At 41.4% G+C, this 7,451-nt stretch overlaps 1 pseudogene; it reads left to right on the top strand.

The window, feature by feature from the left end:
• Window positions 1–365: 365 nt before the first annotated feature.
• LOC140270344 (general transcription factor II-I repeat domain-containing protein 2-like) lies at window positions 366–2,516 on the top strand (annotated as a pseudogene).
• The last annotated feature ends 4,935 nt before the right edge of the window (window positions 2,517–7,451 follow it).

A 7,451-nucleotide genomic window follows, 5' to 3' on the forward strand; every position in this document is an offset into this window, starting at 1 on the left:
AGCTGGGCTTTGTTGTGTGCATTGTATTGAGTGAATCCTCAAGAATATAGTTACATTAATTCAGAACATGCAGTGTAATACATGATAAGTCAGGCTCTAAGATAAAATTTGATCACAATAGAATGATAGGAAGAGCGCTCAACTATCACTCATCTTCTGCAGAACCACTGGTATGGGTTCAGGAGTCAGATGCACTCTTATTTTTTAAGTAAGGCTAAAAACATGCATTTTTAATAAAGTTTGTAATCAGTTATGGTGCTGTAGGCCTAGCCTGCAGGGGGGGCTTCCATGGAGCATTGAGCTTGTGCCATGTGTTTGTATGCCTTATGGCATATGTGTCAAACTCACGGCCCGCGGGCCACATCCGGCCCGCCTTGTAATCATATCTGGCCCGCAAGATCATTTTACATTATCGTTATTCATGGCCCATCGATATGAAGCGCTGATAACACAATACTGCACAGAACTACAGATCCCATAATGCAACGCTTCAGCTGCCTTGCCGCGTACTTCTCGCGTCAATTAAGTCTAGCTATTACAAGATATCACGAAGATAGCCGTTAGCCGAAGATACCCCTCACGATGCCGAAGAGAAAAGTTGATTCTGAAAACAGAGCCTTTAATAACCGATGGGAAGCTGAGTATATGTTTAGTGACATTGCCGGTAAACCCGTGTGTCTCATTTGTGGAGCTAATGTGGCTGTAATTAAAGAATTCAATATAAGACGGCACTTTGAGACAAAACACAAGGATAACCTGAAAGACCTGGATTCAGAGCAGAAGAAACAGAAAACAGAAGAGTTAAAGAAGAATCTGACATTCCAGCGGACGTTTTTTACCCGTGCAAAATCACAAAGTGAAGCTGCTGTGAAAGCAAGTTTTATCGTGGCAGAGGAGATAGCCAAATCAGCGCGCCCATTTACGGAGGGAGAATTTTTGAAGAGCTGCATGATCAAGGTGTTCGACGTGTTATGTCCAGACAAAAAGCAGATGCTGGCAAATATAAGTCTGAGTAGAAATACGGTTACTGATCGAATTTGTGAGATGGCCACTGATCTAAGAGCACAGTTGAGTGAAAGAAGCAAAGACTTTATTGCCTACTCTCTTGCTGTGGATGAAAGTACTGATATGACTGATACTGCACAACTGGCTATCTTCATCCGTGGAGTGGACTCCAATTTGCGCGTAACGGAGGAAGTAATGGACATTAAATCGATGCACGGGACAACGACTGGAAAAGACATTTTTGAAAACGTATGTCAAAGTGTAACCGACATGAAACTGCCCTGGGACAAACTTATTGGACTTACAACTGATGGAGCGCCGGCTATGTGCAGTGCAAAAAGTGGACTAGTGGGAAGGATGCGAGTGAAGATGCAGGAGGAGAACTGTACTGGTGAGTTAACAGCATATCACTGCATCATACACCAGGAAGCACTATGTGGCAAAGTCCTGAAGATGGACCATGTGATGAGCACTGTAACGCAAACCGTAAACTTTATCCGAGCTAAAGGGTTAAATCACCGGCAGTTTCGGTCCTTTATGCGGGAGATAGATTCAGAGTTTGCCGACATTCCTTATCATACAGAGGTGCGTTGGCTAAGTCGGGGGAAAGTTCTCAACAGGGTTTTTGAGCTCAGCAACAAAATCTGTCAGTTCATGGACAGTAAAGGAAGACCGTTTTGAGGGATGAAAAATGGAAGTGTGAGTTGGCGTTTGTGGCTGACATAACAGCTCATCTTAACGCCTTAAATCTGCAGCTCCAGGGACGTGACCGCATGATTACTGACATGTATGACGCAGTGAAGGCATTTCAAGTGAAGCTGCTTTTATGGGAGACACAAATGCAACAGTGCAACTTGCCTCACTTTCCCTGTTGCCAAGTAATGTTGAACCAAGTCAGCACAAATGTGTTCCCCAAAACGGACTTTGCCGACAAACTGAGCACACTACGCGCTGAGTTCGCACGGCCTTTTAGTGACTTTGAAGCACAAAAAAAGAGTTTTGAGTTGCTTCGCAACCCATTTGCCGTCGATGTTGAAACTGCACCTGCAGAGATTCAGATGGAACTGATTGAGCTGCAGTGTAATGGGACACTGAAGGCAAAGTACGACACTGCAGGACCCGCACAGTTCATTCACTCCATCCCTACATCAATGCCTCAGCTCCGTCTTCATGCGGCTCGAACCTTGTGCATGTTTGGGAGCACATATCTGTGTGAGAAGCTCTTCTCAGTGATGAAGATTAACAAAACAGCACACAGAAGTCGTCTCACTGGTGAGCACCTGCTGTCCATCCTGAGAATCTCTACAACACAGGACTTTACACCAAACTTAAACGAACTTGTTGCCAAAAAAAGATGCCAGGTATCCGGCTGCGATCAGAGCATATAATCAGATCAGTCATAAGAGCAAAGAAAACTGAATGATTTAAATTGTTATTGCTGAAAAGCACACATTTTATGTATATTTCCAGGTTTTGTAGCATGTTCATATTTCTAACTTGTATAATTTCGACAGGAGATATTTTTAAGGAGAGCAAAATCTTTTGGGATATTTAAGTTTATTTTTTTTTATATACATTGACATAGGAGCAAAGGAATTTGAATGTTATATTTAACAAGATATTTTTATGCAGAGCAAAAAATTAAGTAATTTAAGGTTTAAGTTTATTTCAGAATAATATTCCTGTCTGTTTTTATTCATATTTATGTTCTAAAAACATTTAGTTTTGGTGTGTTAAATAAATGTTTATCCTGTTCGGCCCGCGACCTACAGTGTGTTTTGAATTTTGGCCCCTTGTAGAAATGAGTTTGACATCCCTGCCTTATGGTATGTCATATACTTTGCTTGCAGAAATGGTTGAAAAATGTGCAGAAATACAGTAGATTACATACAACAGAGCAAATGCATCACATGACAAAGAAGAAGGTAATTAGGTTTAAATGGGACAAGCAGTGAATTCACTTTAAAAGCAGTATAATGCAAATGAAAGCAAGAAGAGGTGCTACTGTGGAGCATTTATTAAACGATAATCAAGTGCTTTTCGATTCCAGGCTTCCTGGTGCATTTGTGACAAGAGGACATTGTACCGTCATCACTTATGTAATGTTTGAGTTATTTATTTCAATAGGCTTCTCTTTCATCTCTTTTTTTATCTTCTCTCAGTGGCAGATGTAATTGGCACCAATTTAGTGTGCAATGCATCAGTCTGCGCCTCTCCCCAAAGATGGTGTCACAGCAGTCTGAATAAAGAACTGGGAACAGACTAGTTAGTGTCTACTCAGAATTCTTGACAAGGTCGGCTTCATTAAGACAGAACCAGACATGTACTTTTGTCTGTGAAGTTTGATTGTGTGTTCTGCAGCCAGCTGGGATCCAGCTGTCACGCTGTGTTTATTTTATCATTGCTGTGTTTCAGGGGAGGAAGAGCGCTCAGTCTTCATAGAACAATCATTTAGCAGAATATGAGAAAATATGAAACTCTAAGAACAAATTAGACCACTAACCTTGAATTTAAATCATATTAAAGAAGGTTCACCTACCGAAATGCAAAATATGTATTAAAAAAATGTGTCAGAAATAACGGATGGTGTATCATGTTTTTTCAATGTGATTCTGATTCTCAATTCGGAGGTTTGAAGGATGACTTTGAACTGTTGGGTGTGCCAGTGATGGACAGCAGTGAAATCCTGAACAGTGAAACGCTGATGAACTTATATGTGACCAATACAGAGGAGATGATTCGGGATTTCAGAAGGAGCAGAATACGGATGAACACCACTTCCATCCTGGGAGAAGAGGTGGCGGCCCACAGAGGAGACTCGCCTTGTCGAAGATGTTTAGGTGCTTCAGTGTCGAGGGCAGCATTGGGATTGGGTTGGACCCGGCGGGACCCAACTCAAATCTCACAGGAGCGGGCAGATTAAAAAAATCCCACTGCGGGATGTATCCTAGCGAAAGGAAGCTCAAAGAAGGTTTTTACAGCACAAAGACAAAGCAAGGCAAGTCAGACATTTGGAGAAGTTTCTCAATTGTCCATGAATCTCTTTATTAATGGCCTATAAAATGACGAAAGAAGACACAAAATCAATGCATTTCTATTATTGTGCGGGCATAAATTCTCAAAGTTTTGCGGGAGCGGGCGGTAGTGGTCAGAAATTCAGCGGGAGCGCGATGAAGAAAACAGTCCCGCACAGGGCTCTACTTCAGTGCTTGCAGCAAGATGTTACAAATCATGTGTAAATTCGTGGTGGAGAAAAGCTTTGTGGCCACTGTTTCTGGACACCAGTGCCCAAAATAATCGAGAAAAGAAAAAGCTGGTCCTGTGCTGGGGGACACTCTGGACCTCATAGAGCTGATTGTGGAAATGGGAATGTTACACAAACTTCTCAGCATTATGAAGAACACTGCTCATCCACTACATGGCACAGACCGTCTTCAATCAGAAGCTCCCTCAACTAAACAGCAATACGGTACAAGAGGTCCTTTCAGCCTACTGCAATTACCTGACAAAATGACAAAAAAATGGCAAAATACTTATTTCATGTATATGTCATAGTAGATACATTTCTTTTCTTGTGATTTTTACCTGATTTTAAAGTAAACTGTTGTTACAAAGTATGTCGTGTTATAAACTGTTAAGACTACATCATTATCCATCACTGAGAAATCCAGAATATCCTGATTTTATCCTCTAGATACTCTGAAATCTGGTGTTCTGAGACATTTTAACTCACTTCTGTAGTGTGTAAATAATGCCAAAACCTAGATGGATTATAGTTAAACTGAGTTCCCTAATCTGTGCTTCTTCACAACCAGAATCACCAGTCTTGGGTCACTGCTGTTAATTCTCAATAATTTATCTCCAGTCCGCACATCTCAGGGAGATCAGGAGCAACTCTGCTGATGGGTGGAACACTTCAAACACTATTAAATATTCGTCTTCCATTTCTACTATTAAACAAACTCAAGATGCAGCTTTTCTCTTGTAACTTAAAACTTACTCCATGAAGAGTGTTTCTGTTTGAAATAACAAATTCAGTCTAATTTCAGCTGATGTTAGATGTGAGGGAACAGATCTTCCTGACTGAACTCACAAGGTTTCATGAACAGGGTTAGTAATTGGCAAGTGTCATCTTAACTGCTGAATATAACATTAAAAGGTAGTAACTTTATTTAGATATCAGTGTTGGAAATGTTAAACCATACTCAGATGATTTATGATGGTCCTGAAGCTGCTGGAGATGCCCCACAGCAGCAGGAAAATCCTCAGGGGCTCACCATCCGATCAAGAGCCTCCTTCTTGTTCTGTTTGGTCAAAGGCTTCACTAACGTGTATGACATGTCTCTTAGAGCTTCAACCTCAGAAGGGTGAATCATTATCGTCAGATTTACTTCACTAGAGAAGATGCAAAGTCTACGATCTCCCTCTGGCAGTTCAAACAGGAACCACATACGCTGGAAAGCTGTAAAAAAACTGTTTTGTTCCAAAGAGCTACTGTACTGCTACTGCAAAAGAAAAGGATCCCTTCAGGGTCATGTTTTTATTCTGCAGATCTCTTCTTTGCACCCCTCTGCCAACATCAAACATAAAAGAGTTTTTTTTTTTCCGTGTACATGGCTTTGAATAAAACAAAAAGGAAGAGAAATGCAACCTCCCTGAAAGTGTTACAAGATGTGTTAGATACGCTGTGTTGTGAGCTCTCACGTTAGAAAAATGTGTGCAACCCAACTGCAGTCTTTTTGTTGTTCATGCAACCAGCCACAGTCAACCAAAGCCATCCATAGTCTGGACAAAACCGTGTAGACTCAATTCCATCAGGTGTCGTGAGCCAGTGTGCACGATATCAGGATCCACCAGTCGGCACAACTTCAGTGTCTGTGGAAATACCTTCATCCATGGAGCCATTGGTCTTAAACCGGTTTTTATTTCTATTTTTATCTATTGTCTGCTGTTTATTTCTTTAGTTCTAATAATAATTGTGTGGAAACTTTGATATTTAACAGCACTATTTGAATGTTTTTCAGCATCCGCTGTTACTGATATGACATTAGGTGGCTAATTTAAAGTTTCATTTGATCTTTTTAAGGTATAAGACATGCACTTATGCATCACTTTCACTTCTAAGGTTTTTATTGACGTGATAATCAGTCATGTAAATTACGTCAGCAGGGTTTCATCTTAATCATGATACAGTTTGAAGATGAAAAGTCTGAGTATAATAATTAAAACACGACTGAAGGGCTGACTCCCAAAGAAAGTGAGCAATACACACTTAAGGTTAAACTCACTTTAATAGAAATGAAAGTGAATTAGCACACAGCCAGGCACAGTGACTACAAAAATTACCAATTACATGTCTGCAAGGGTGTGACCCTGGACTAAAAGTTATGGCGATTTCTCGTTTCCAGCATCATCGTGAGCCACTCGCTCCATCAGATAATCCAGGTGCTTTAGCTCTCCAGGCATTGTGCCTCCCCGTCATGGTCAAAACCTTTAGCCCTGCCGGACTGCTGCACTCATCTGCCTTTGGCCATGTTGTCACTCAAAGGACTGCATAACTGTCAGAAATGTACTCAGCTGTGGTTTCACAGTGGTGGAATTAACTCCCCGCTGATCTCAGAACAGCTGCTGCTTCCCTGTGGTGCATCACACATACATTTAGTTCCTGCTTTAAAAGAAACCTCACACGCTTCGTCTTACTTTGGTTCCAAAGTCCCATATTCATTATAAAAGATGTAGGTTTGGGGGAATTTTCTGTACTGTACTGAATTATTACTATAGGGCGGCCGTGGCTCATTCCATCATCGGTAGGTTGGTGGTTCGATTCCCACTCAAAAAGACTGCCAACCCTCCAGCTGTCAGTCTACTTCTTTGCCATGGCCGATGTGCCCTTGAGCAAGGCACTGGGCGCTGTGATTGGCTGCCCATGAGTGACCCTGTGCATGTGTGTGGGGTTAAATGTGGAGGAGTAGTTTCGTTCGACTACATGACAATAAAATAATTAAATTAAATAACATCATATAACGTCAAACATAATCCAAAGATAATCCCTAATATTCCAAAACAAGCACTTTAGCAGTAACTACAGAGGGTGGAAAAAATCTTATTTCATCAGAGTAGAAGTACCCGCATCTATGAGACTCAGCCATATTCCTGCAAAGAAAAGAGGACCTTGATAAGGATCCCTTCATAAACCTGCTCAGAATTTGCCAGAAGTTGTTGAAATGACCCGTAGTTCTCAACGCTGTCACCTGACAGGTGCTGTAAATGATGAAATGGACCCATCGGAGATGATACCGAAAATTATGCAAAAAAAAGATGCCAGGTGCAGTATTTGAGGACATCAGAGACGAAACAATGCTTTGATCCACGTCACTCTCACCAAAATGTGAGAGCGTAGCTCTATCTCACCAGGCTGACTTCGGTAAGGTAACAATGCCTGGGAC

The sequence above is a fragment of the Leuresthes tenuis genome, unplaced genomic scaffold (genome assembly GCF_036924035.1).
Source record: "Leuresthes tenuis unplaced genomic scaffold, fLeuTen1.0.hap1 SCAF_15, whole genome shotgun sequence".
Lineage (NCBI taxonomy): Eukaryota > Metazoa > Chordata > Actinopteri > Atheriniformes > Atherinopsidae > Leuresthes > Leuresthes tenuis.